Below are 12730 nucleotides of genomic sequence, written 5' to 3' on the forward strand. Positions count from 1 at the left end.
CTCCAGGTTCTGCAGATGCTCGACTGTGTTCCGACCTATGACCAAGATGTCGTCCTGGAAGACCACGGTGTGCGGGACCGACTTCAGTAAACTTTCGATGTTTCTCTGGAATATCGCCGCCGCTGATCGGATTCCAAACGGGCATCTGTTATAAACAAAAAGACCTTTGTGGGTGTTGATGCAGGTGAGGGCCTTCGATAATTCCTCCAGTTCCTGCGTCATGTAGGCTGAAGTCAGATCCAGCTTCGTGAATGTCTTTCCTCCCGCCAGTGTTGCAAAGAGGTCGTTGGCTTTTGGAAGTGGGTATTGGTCCTGCAGGGAGAAACAATTGATAGTTAATTTGTAATTGCCACAGATTCTGATGGTGCCATCTCCCTTGCGGTCTGGGACAAAAGGACTGGCCCACTCGCTGAACTCGATCGGTGAGATGATGCCCTCTCTTTGTAGCCGGTCGAGTTCGATTTCTACACTTTCTCTCTTCATGTACGGTACTGCTCTCGCCTTGTGATGGATGGGTCGTGTCCCCGGAATTAGGTGTATCTGCACTTTTGCTCCTTGGAATTTTCCGATGCTGGTTCGAACAACGAAGGAAATTTGTTTAAGACCTATGCACACGAAGTGTCGTCAGCGGGCGATAGGGCTCAGATGTCATCCCAGTTCCAGCGTATCTTTCCCAGTCAGCTCATGCCGAGCAGCGTGGGACCATCGCCCGGTACCTCCCAGAGTGGTAGCTTGTGCACCGCTCCATCGTAGGAGACCTTTATGGTAGCACTGCCGATTACAGGAATCAGTCCTTTCATGTAAGTTCTTAGTTTCGTGCGAATGGAGTTAAGACTGGCCTTGAGGCCTTGTTGCACCACAACCTTTCGAAAGTCTTTTTTCCCATGGTGGACTGGCTCACGCTCGTGTCCAGCTCCATTGACACCGGGAGTCCATTTAGTTCAACCTTCAGCATTATCGGGGGACAATTCGTGGTGAATGTGTGCACCCCAAGTAACTCTGCCTCCTCTATCAGATGTTCTGTTTCGTCATGATCCTCCGTTGATCTGTCCTCCTCTGCAATGTAGTGGTTTGCAGGTTTAGCAGGCCTAGCAGCTCGCCTGCACACTCGTTTGAGGTGTCCCATTGTTCCACAGCCCTTGCAAATGTATCCTTTGAATCAGCATGAATGGAAACGATGATCACCCCCGCAGCGCCAACAAGGTGTTAATGGCCTTGCATTCATCACCCTTGATGGTGGACACTCAGACATCTGCGGACGTGTAGTTGCAGGTATCTGTGACCTGCCTTGTCCATTACGATTCGAAAACAACATCACTTTGTTCACAGTGCTTGTAGCAGCACTTGTGTGCTGAGAGATTTGCTTCATATTGTCACTGGTGGTAATGAATGCCTGGGCTATCGCTATGGCCTTACTCAAGGTTGAGGTCTCTACAGTCAAAAGTTTGCGAAGTATGGTTTCGTGGCCAATGCCAAGTACGAAAAAGTCTCCAAGCACGTGCTCCAAATGTCCTTCAAATTCGCAATGTCCTGCAAGGCGTCTTAGCTCGGCGATATAACTCACCACTTCCTGGCCTTCAGATATTTTGTAGCTACAGAACCGGTACCTCGCCATCAGAACGCTTTCCTTCGGGTTCAAATGTTCTCTGACCAGTGTGCACAAATCCTTGTACGATTTCTCCGTGGGTTTCGCTGGAGTGAGCAGATTCTTCATGAGGCCATACGTTGGTGCCCCACAGATAGTGAGGAGGATTGCCCTTCATTTGGCAGTGCTCTCATCCCCATCTAGCTCGTTGGCCACGAAGTATTGGTTGAGTCGCTCCACAAAAGTTTCCCAATCATCTCCCTCCGAGAATTTCTCCAGGATGTCCACTGTTCTCTGCATCTTTGGGTTCGCTATCTGTGTCTTGTCACCAGTTGTAGTGTATGGAGAAAGAGTCAGACTGAACACTGTGAGCTCAAAGTAACGTGTGACCTTTGTCTTTTATTGCAGGTCTCCAGAGTGCCTCTCCAACCTGTGAAGCACTCTTAAATACCTGTGCTCCCAAGGGACTCTGGGGAATGAGCCCTCTGTTGGCTGTACAGAGTATATACAAGTCCAGATACATAACATGGACCATTCCAGAGGCTATTTGCAATACACCCCTGAGATTGTCGGGCAGTTCACTGTTGTGTGCTGCATGCTGCATAACTTAGCCATCATGAGGCAGCAGCAGAAGGTAGTAGAAGACCCATCTGAGGTGAGAGTGGCTGATGAGGAGGAAGATGCAGATGATGAGGATGAGGAAGAGGACGATGAATCCATGCAACTACCTGAACCCGGAGCACGATGGCGGAGGAGAGCGGGTCGTCGTGCCCCTTTAACGATTGCTCGAGCCTTGCGCCAGCAGCTCATCCATGAACACTTTGCTGCCTGAAGGCTCAGCGGCAACTATTCCAAATGGGATATTGTCATGTATGTACTTTTGGGATCACTAACCACTGCATGGCTTCGCTGTTGGAAGCCTTTGGGTTGTACGCATGTGTGTGCAGCCCAAGTATAAAATGCCAGCCATTTTATATATTCGTCACTTTGGGCCTTAATAAAGCAGAGCCAAGATCATTCCTCTTGGAGTTAAACAGTACTCAGTCGAACAGTTATTGCATACAAAACATTTAGCAATGAGGCAACAAGAACCTTTGCATGCAAAAATGAGCACAATTGGATTGTTGGAGTGATTTGTGGAAGGAGAAGATTGGGCAGACTTTGTGAGCCATTTGAGCCAGTTCTTCGTGGCCAACAAAATGGAGGAGGTCAGCGACGCAGATCAGCGCCAGGCGATGATCCTCACGGCTTGCGGTCCAAAAATTTATGGTCTGATAAAGAATCTACTCCTGCCTGTGAGTCAAACAGAGAAGACGTATGAAGAATTGTCTACACTGGTACAGGACCACCTTAAGCCAGACGAAGGCATCATCATCTTGAGATACAGATTTTACAGGCACATTCGCTCAGAGGGCCAGAATCCGGCGGAATTCGTTGCTGACCTGAGACTTCTAGCAGGAATGTGTAAGTTCGGGGCTGTGTTGGCAGATATGCTGCGGGACTTCTTTGTAATCTGCATAAACCATGAGGTGATCTTGCGTAAACTACTGGCGGCGGAGTCGTTGGACTTGAACAGGGCCATCACGATCGCTCAGTCATACATGACGATGGATAGAAGTCTAGAGCAGATATTAGTGAAAAATCGAAACTCGGCAAGTATTGTAAATATGATTGATTCGGCGTTTGACAGAACAGCACATGGCAGGGCCTACCTGACTGTGTATGCATCCGATTTCTCCGTGTTGGTATTGTGGGGAAATCACCGGCACCAGCAGTGCCGATTTAAGCAATATAGTTGCAAAGGCTGTCTGAGAGTGGGGCATCTCCAGCGCAAGTGTCCGCAGATAAGCAAGCATGCTGCAACACACCACGTGGAAGATGATGATCAGACTAGCGCGGATCTGGATACGCAATCGGAGATACCAGAGGAGGAAGTGTATGGACTGTACTCGTGCCTAACTAAGAGCAAACCGATAATGATCAACGTGAAATTTAATGGGGTGCCGGTATCGATGGAACTAGACACTGGGCGAGTCAATCGATAATGAGCCAGAGGGCATTCGACAAGCTGTGGGCTACGAAGGCTGTGAGGCCCAGGCGGAGTCCAGTCAATGCCAAGTTGTGCACGTATACCAAAGAACTCATAACGGTGATTGGTAGTGCCACAATTAAAATGTCGTATGACTGTGCAGTTCACGAGTTACCGCTATAGATTGTCCCAGGCAATGGTCCAACGCAGGAACTGGCTTGAAAAAATCAGATGCGATTGGAACGACATCAAGGTGTTGTCGTCAGAGATAGATATATGTGCCCAAATACGGAGCAAGTTCCCCTCGCTGTTCGAACCAGGCATCGGCAACTTCATGGGAGCCAAAGTGCAGATCCATGTGGATCGGCTGCAAGACCTGTCCATCATAAAGCTCGGGTAGTTCCGTATATGATGAGGGAGAAGGTAGAAATTGAACTGGACAGACTCCAGTGTGAAAAGATCATATCACCGGTTGAATTTAATGAATGGGCCAGCCCCATTGTTCCTGTGCTGAAAAGTGATGGCACAGTCAGAATCTGTGGAGACTACAAGGCTATGATCAACAGGGTTTCGAAACCGGATCAGTACCCATTACTGAAGGCTGATAACTTGTTTGCAACGCTGGCCGGGGGGAACTCGTTCACCAAACTGGATTGATGTCAGCTTACATAACACAGGAGCTGGTCGAGACGTCGAGGAGACTTACGTGCATTAACACGCATAAAGAACTGTTTATTTATCACAGGTGCCCTTTTGGAATTTGCTTGGCTGCAGCAATATTTCAGAGGAACATGGAGAGTCTATTGAAGTCCATTCCCAGAACCGTCGTGTTCCAGGATGACATCCTGATCACCGGTCGTGACTCCGAGGAACATCTGAACAACCTGGAAGAGGTTCTACATCATTTGGACAAAGCGGGACTCAGACTGAAAAGTTCGAAGTGCGTCTTCATGGCATCAGAGGTCGAATTCCTGGAGAGGAAAATTGCTTCTGACGGCATCAGGCCTACGGACACGAAAACCAAGGCCATCAAGAATGCACCCAAGCCACAGAATGTAATGGAGCTGCATTCGTTCCTGGGTCTACTCAACTACTTCGGTAACTTCCTATCTAAATTGAGCACCTGATTAGAACCACTGCACATGCTGCTAAGAAAAGGCGACAACTGGGTGTGGGGTCCGTCTCAAGACAGAGTTTTTGAGAAAGCCACTAATCTGCTTTGCTCTAACAAACTGCTGGTACATTATGACCTATGTAAATGTTTAGTATTGGCCTGTGATGCTTCGTCATATGGAATTGGCTGCTAATGAATCGGGTAAACTTCAACCAGTCGCACATGCTTCAAAAAGTTTGTCTAAAGCGGAAAGAACCTACAGCATGGTAGAGAAAGAAGCACTAGCCTGTGTGTATGGGGTTAAAAAGATGCATCAGTACCTGTTTGGTCTTCGGTTTGAACTGGAGACAGATCACAAGCCACTCATTTCACTGTTCTCTGAAAACAAAGGTATCAATACCAATGCTTCATCCCACATCCAGAGGTGGGCACTGACATTATCTGCTTATGATTGTCATTCGCCATAGACCTGGCACTGAGAATTGTGTTGATGCTTTGAGTCTTCTGCCGTTGCCTACACTGGAGGTGGAAACGCCACAACCGGCGGACTGATTGTTAGTTATGCATGCTTTTGAGAGTGAAGGAACCCCTGTCACAGCTCAACAAGTTAAGACCTGGACAAGCCAGGACCTGATTTTATTGGTGGTGAAGAGTTACATCCTCAAAGGGGATTGGTCTGCCATACCCAAGCAGATGTGCGAGGAGACCAAACCTTACATTCATCGCAAAGACGAACTATCTATTCAGTTGGATTGTATATTGTGGGGCAATCGTGTTGTTATGCCCAAGAAAGGGAGAGAGAAATTTGTACTTGAGCTGCAAAGCACACATCCCGGCATTGTAATGATGAAAGCCATCACCAGGTCTCATGTATGGTGGCCGGGAATTGACTCAGATGGAATCATGTATGCATCAGTGCAACACTTGCATGCAGCTCAGCAAAGCACCAGCAGAATCGCCGCTGAGTCTGTGGTCGTGGCCGTCCAAACCATGGTCCAGGATCCACATAGACTTTGCAAATCCCTTCCCGGGGAAGATGTTTTTAGTTGTGGTGGATGCATATTCGAAGTGGATAGAGTGTGTAATCATGTCATTCAGCACATTCACAGCTACCATTGAGAATCTCAGTGTCATGTTCGAGTCACATGGTCTGCCTGATATCGTTGTTAGCGACAACGGATGGTGCTTCACCAGTCAGGAGTTTCAAGAGCTCATGAAACTCAATGGTATCAAACATGTAAGGTCAGCACCATTCAAACCTGCATCCAATGGGCAAACAGAACGTGCTGTCCAAATTTATAAAGCAGAGTATGAAACATAGAAAATAGGTGCACGAGTAGGCCATTCGGACTTTCGAGCCTGCACCACCATTCAATATGATCATGGCTGATCATTCACCTCAGTACCCCTTTCCCGCTTTCTCTCCATACCCCTTAATCCCTTTAGCCGTAAGGACCACATCTAACTCCCTCTTGAATATATCCAATGAACTGGCATCAACGACTCTCTGCGGCAGAGAATTCCACAGGTTAACAACTCTCTGAGTGAAGAAGTTTCTCCTCATCTCAGTCCTAAATGGCCTACCACTTATTCTAAGACTGTGTCCCCTGGTTCTGGACTTCCCCAACATCGGGAACATTGTTCCCGCATCTAACCTGTCCCGTCCCGTCAGAATCTTATACATTTCTGAGATCCCCTCTCAACCTTCTAAACTCCAATGTATTAAGGTCCAGTTGATCCAATCTCTCCTCATATGTCAGTCCAGCCATCCTTGGAATCAGTCTGGTGAACTTTCGCTGCACTTCCTCAATAGCAAGAACTTCCTTCCTCAGATTAGGAGACCAAAACTGAACACAATATTCCAGTAGAGGCCTCACTAAGGCCCTGTACAATTGCAGTAATACCTCCCTGCTCCAATACTCAAATCCCCTAGCTATGAAGGCCAACGTGCCATTTGCCTTTTTCACCGCCTGCTGTACCTGTATGCCAACTTTCAATGACTAATGAACCATGACACCCAGGTGTCATTGCACCTCCCCTTTTCCTAATCTGTCGCCATTCAGATAATATTCTGCCTTCGTGTTTTTGCCACCAAAGTGGATAACCTCACATTTATCCACATTATATTGCATCTGCCATGCATTTGCCCACTCTCCTAACCTGTCCAAATCACCCTGCAGCCTCTTAGTATCCTCCTCACAGCTCACACCGCCACACAGTTTAGTGTCATCTGCACACTTGGAGATATTACCCTCAATTCCTTCATCCAAATCATTAATGTATATTGTGAAGAGCTGGGGTCCCAGCACTGATCCCAGCGGTTATCCACTAGTTACTGCCTCCCATTCCCAAAAGGACCCGTTTATCCCGACTCTCTGCTTCCTGCCTGCCAACCAATTCTCTATCCACGCCAGTACATTACCTCCAATACCATGTGCCTTGATCTTGTACACCAATCTCTTATGTGGTACCTTGTCAAAGGCCTTTTGAAAGTCCAAATACACCACATCCACTGGTTCTCCCTTGTCCACTCTACTAGTTAGATCCTCAAAAAATTCCAGAAGATTTGTCAAGCATGATTTCCCTTTCATAAGTCCATGCTGAATTGGACCGATCCTGTCACCGCTTTCCAAATGCGCTGCTATTTCATCCTTAATAATAGATTACAACATTTTCCCCAATACTGATGTCAGGCTAACCAGTCTATAATTCCCTATTTTCTCTCTCCCTCCTTTTTTAAAAAAGTGGTGTTACATTAGCTACCCTCCAGTCCATAGAAGCGAGTAACCCAAGGGTCACTGCAGACCCGCCTGTCATGCATACTGCTGAGTTACAGGACAAGACCACACACGCTTACCAATGTCTCGCCTGCTGAACTAATGATAAAGAGAGGTCTTAAGATCAAGCTATCTCTTGTACACCCTGACTTGATGTTGAATATAGAAGACAAAATCAGCAAGGGTAACACGATCGCGCAGCTGTGTCTCGCGATATTTCTGTAAATGATTCTGTATATGTTTTGAATTATGGTCAGGGTCCCAAATGGATCGCTTGTCATGGCCAAGGAGGGCAACAGAGTATTTATTGTCAAGCTCAAAAATGGGCAAACATTCAGGAAACATAAGGATCAGACAAAGTTGCGGCACTCAGATGAACCGGAACAGTCGAAAGAAGAGACAATCTATGACCAACCAACCTACCCCCAGTCATCAGAGGACTCAATGGTCATCAGTGAATCGGGACTTTCAATCACTGACATATTCAATGAAAATGGACTTTCAATCCCCTGACTTGGCCATTGCCACGCCCACCAGGTCAGCCACCCAGCCACCAGTCACAACAGACTCTGAACACTCACCAAGGCTGGAATTGAACTGAGACAGTCAACCCGGGAGCGTAAAACACCGGACCATCTCAATTTGTAAAAGACTGTTAATATCTCAGCGTGTGTGGTCTTGTCCTGTAACTCAGCAGTATGCATGACAGGCGGGTCTGCAGTGACCCTTGGGTTACTCGCTTCTATGGACTGGAGGGTAGCTAATGTAACACCACTTTTTATAAAGGAGGGAGAGAGATGGGTAATTACATGTGTGCAGCCCGAATATAAAAGGCCAGCTATTTTGTATATTAGTCACTTTGGGCCTTAAAGCAGAGCCAAGGTCATACCTCTTGGAGTTAAACAATACTCAGTCTAATAGTTATTGCATACACAACATTTTTGCAAACACAACAGCCATGTTTACTGTTTGGACCTGTTCAGTAATGTTGTTTTGTGTTAATGGAACAAATAATGGAAATGATTCAGTTATAATTTAAAATATATTTTATTCAAATGTTTTACAAACATTTATTTGTACTTAACTTAACTTAAATAAAAATATTCTTGTATCAAACTTTAAAGTTTTCAGTTAAGGTCACTTACAAACTTTAACAATACTTACAAACTCTAAAATCACTTTAAAAACTTTAAGATCACATACAAACTTTTAAACGTGTAAATTTACATAACTTACAAAAAACTTTTAATTTGAGAACAGTAACAACAATAATAATAATAACAAAAACAGCAGCAAAGAAAGGCTGCCCCCATCTCTCCTCCACCTTATTCTAAGACCGCCCGCTGCGCTTGGTCTTGTTGACTTCACCCCGCGCAGCGTTTCTCGGGTTGGTACCAAGCTTATTCTTTCGCACATCTCGGGTAATGCACACTTCTTGATGGCGGAGGCCGGGGGTGCACGGGGGAGCCGGTAATCTGAAAGGCCTGGCTTGGGCCTCTTCAGAGGCTGGTCTGGGGATTGGAGTGGGAGTGGCAGTTGATTCTGTCAGTGGGCGTGGGGTCTGGGCATGTTCCCTTATTGCAGCAGCTAACTCTGACGTTCCCTCCCTCATGTTTGCCAACAGTGTCTCAGCTATCCTGTGATATACCCTCACTCATGTTGAGCAACAGTGTGTCAACTACCTGCACCATTCCCTCCCTCATGTTCACCAACAGTATTTGAACTACCTGCAACCTTCCCTACCTCATGTTCACTGACAGCGCAACAGCTACCCGCAATATTCCCTCCCTCATGTTCCCGGACAGTGTTCCCATTTTTCATGAGAGTGTTGTTACTTCTCCTGACAGTCCCAATACCTCATCGCCCACCCCACTGATTGTGTCCAGGAGTGATCGTGTAAGAACATCCTGTGCCTCAGGAGAGTGCTGTTGAGCTCTCCCTCCCCTCCTAACCCTGGGTGTGGCTCGATGCATCCCACAGCCTGAGACAATTGGGCCCAGCGTGTGCTTCACTGCACCCCACTGGAATCCCCAGCCTCCAACTGTGGGAAACCATGGACTGTCCCATCAACACATACCACTCAGGAAAAGGGCTGGCACCTCAACTGATCGGCACCTGCACCTTTTCCAAAGTGAGCATAACAATGGGGGTTTCATTCATCACCTCCCTCTCCCCCTCCCCCTCACCCTCACCCCTATGCTCTTGGTCTGGAATGTGGGATTGGAAGATGTTCTCCTCTTCAGGCTCGTCTGCGTCTGAATAATCTTCTGCATCGTCAGGGTTGGCCTCAAGTTCAGCATAATATAGTAGAACAGACAAATGGTGAGCAGCAGAGGAGGGGGCAGGGTGGCATGAGTAGGCTCACACAGTACAGGCAGCAGGCTGATTTGAAGGACTACGATGAATGATAGCACATTGCATCAACTGAAGCGTAGCTGACGGACATATCCCCATGAACCGAAGCATGGCTAGCCCACGCAACACTTAACATTTAGCAAAGACAGACTGTGTAATTTTCAGGTTTAACCCTCTCCTTCGAATGTGGGCCCAGTTTGTGCAGTGGTGGTTGCTTTTCTCCAGGCAGGACCCATCAAAGCAGCGACCCTCTCTTCCAAGGGTGTCAGTGGGTGCAGATTTGCCAGGCCTCCTCCTGTTCGAGTTCTTTCCCATTTGTTGTGTGCCACCTTCCTCTGCAAAGATGAAAATATAACTTCTTAGAGAGGGTGTCTTTCTGCTGGGTGGGACATACAGAAGGTCACATTTACAATTGCAATTCCATTGAATAAATAAAAATATTACTTACACCAACTAATTGACCAAGGTCCTACCACTTATTTTTGCACTGGCCTCCAGACAGAGGTGGTCTTCTGCAAGTTGGTTCCAGCGTTTCTTCATTTCTTTTCGTGGAACTTTTATGTGACCTTTGCTGGTGTCCAGCTCAGGCCATCTGGCCTCAATTACAGTAACGAGTGCCTCCACTTCATCCTGTGAGAAATTCTTGGTCCTTGAGCCACGTTGCATCTTGTATTGCAGCTCTGATTTTTCCAATGAGAATTAAAGTTCTCCCACACACAACTGGCTCTTTAAAAATGGCCGAATGCAGACCAGGAGCTGTACTGGGCATGCGCGCCCATAGCAATCTCATTAAAAAATGTCCTTTTTACCGATATATAAAACGGAAAAGAGTGACTAAAGTAAATGTTGGTCCCTTAGAAGATGAGAAGGGGGATTTAATAATGGGAAATGTGGAAATGGCTGAGACCTTAAACAATTATTTTGCATCGGTCTTCACAGTAGAAGGCACAAAAACCATGCCAAAAATTGCTGGTCACGGGAATGTGGGAAGGGAGGACCTTGAAATAATCACTATCACTAGGGGGGTAGTGCTGGACAGGCTAATGGGACTCAAGGTAGACAAGTCCCCTGGTCCTGATGAATTGCATCCCAGGGTATTAAAAGAGATGGCGGAAGTTAGAGCAGATGCATTCGTTATAATCTACCAAAATTCTCTGGATTCTGGGGAGGTACTAGTGGAGTGGAAAGCAGCTAATGTAACGCCTCTGTTTAAAAAAAAAAGGGGCAGACAAAAGGCAGGTAACTATAGGCCGGTTAGTTTAACATCTGTAGTGGGGAAATTGTTTGAAGCTATCATTAAGGAAGAAATAGAGGGACATCTAGATAGGAATAATGCAATCAAGCAGACGCAACATGGATTCATGAAGGGGAAATCATGTTTAACTAATTTACTGGAATTCTTTGAGGATATAACGAGCATGGTGGAAGGAGGTATACCGATGAATGTGGTGTATTTAGATTTCCAAAAGGCATTCGATAAGGTGCCACACAAAAGGTTACTGCAGAAGATAAAGGTACACGGAGTCAGAGGAAATGTATTAGCATGGATCGAGAATTGGCTGGCCAACAGAAAGCAGAGAGTTGGGATAAATGGGTCCTTTTCAGGTTGGAAATCGGTGGTTAGTGGTGTGCCATAAGGATCGGTGCTGGGACCACAACTGTTTACAATATACATAGATGACCTGGAAGAGGGGACAGAGTGTAGTGTGACAAAATTTGCAGGGATGACTCAAAGCTTAGTGGGAAAGCGGGTTATGTAGAGGACATAGAGAGGCTGCAAAGAGATTTAGATAGGTTAAGCAAATGGGCTAAGGTTTGTCAGATGGAATACAATGTCGGAAAATGTGAGGTCATCCACCTTGGGAAAAAAAACAGTAAAAGGGAATATTATTTGAATGGGGAGAAATTACAACATGCTGCAGTGCAGAGGGACCTGGGGGTCCTTGTCCATGAATCCCAAAAAGTTAGTTTGTAGGTGCAGCAGGTAATCAGGAAGGCGAATGGAATGTTGGCCTTCATTGCAAAAGGGATGGAGTATAAAAGCAGGGAGGTCCTGCTGCAACTGTACAGGGTATTGGTGAGGCTGCACCTGGAGTACTGCGTGCAGTTTTGTTCACCTTACTTAAGGAAAGATATACTAGCTTTGGAGGGGGTACAGAGACGATTCACTAGGCTGATTCCGGAGATGAGGGGGTTACCTTATGATGATAGATTGGGTAGACTGGGTCTTTACTCGTTGGAGTTCAGAAGGATGAGGGGTGATCTTATAGAAACATTTAAAATAATGAAAGGGATAGACAAGATAGAGGCAGAGAGGTTGTTTCCACTGGTCGGGGAGACTAGAACTAGGGGGGCACAGCCTCAAAATACGGGGGAGCCAATTTAAAACCGAGTTGAGAAGGAATTTCTTCTCCCAGAGGGTTGTGAATCTGTGGAATTCTCTGCCCAAGGAAGCAGTTGAGGCTAGCTCATTGAATGTATTCAAATCACAGATAGATAGATTTTTAATCAATAAGGGAATTAAGGGTTACGGGGAGCGGGCGGGTAAGTGGAGCTGAGTCCACGGCCAGATCAGCCATGATCTTGTTGAATGGTGGAGCAGGCTCGAGGGGCTAGATGGCCTACTCCTGTTCCTAATTCTTATGTTCTTATGTTCTTATGTTTTTCCTGCGCATGTGCAGAAGGGGGGGCATCATTTTTTTGGTGCAGATATTAGGCTCCACGCACCCCCCCCCCACCCCCCGCCCCGCCCAAAGCTACAGGACAGGCTGCGCAGCGCCAATTTCAAAAAATAGAATGGGGAAACTTGCTACTTATTTTTTTTGGAGTAGTTGGGGCCAAAATAACTTGGGCATAACCCTCTGGCAATA

The sequence above is a fragment of the Pristiophorus japonicus genome, chromosome 4, assembly GCF_044704955.1.
Source record: "Pristiophorus japonicus isolate sPriJap1 chromosome 4, sPriJap1.hap1, whole genome shotgun sequence".
In the NCBI taxonomy this organism is placed as follows: domain Eukaryota; kingdom Metazoa; phylum Chordata; class Chondrichthyes; family Pristiophoridae; genus Pristiophorus; species Pristiophorus japonicus.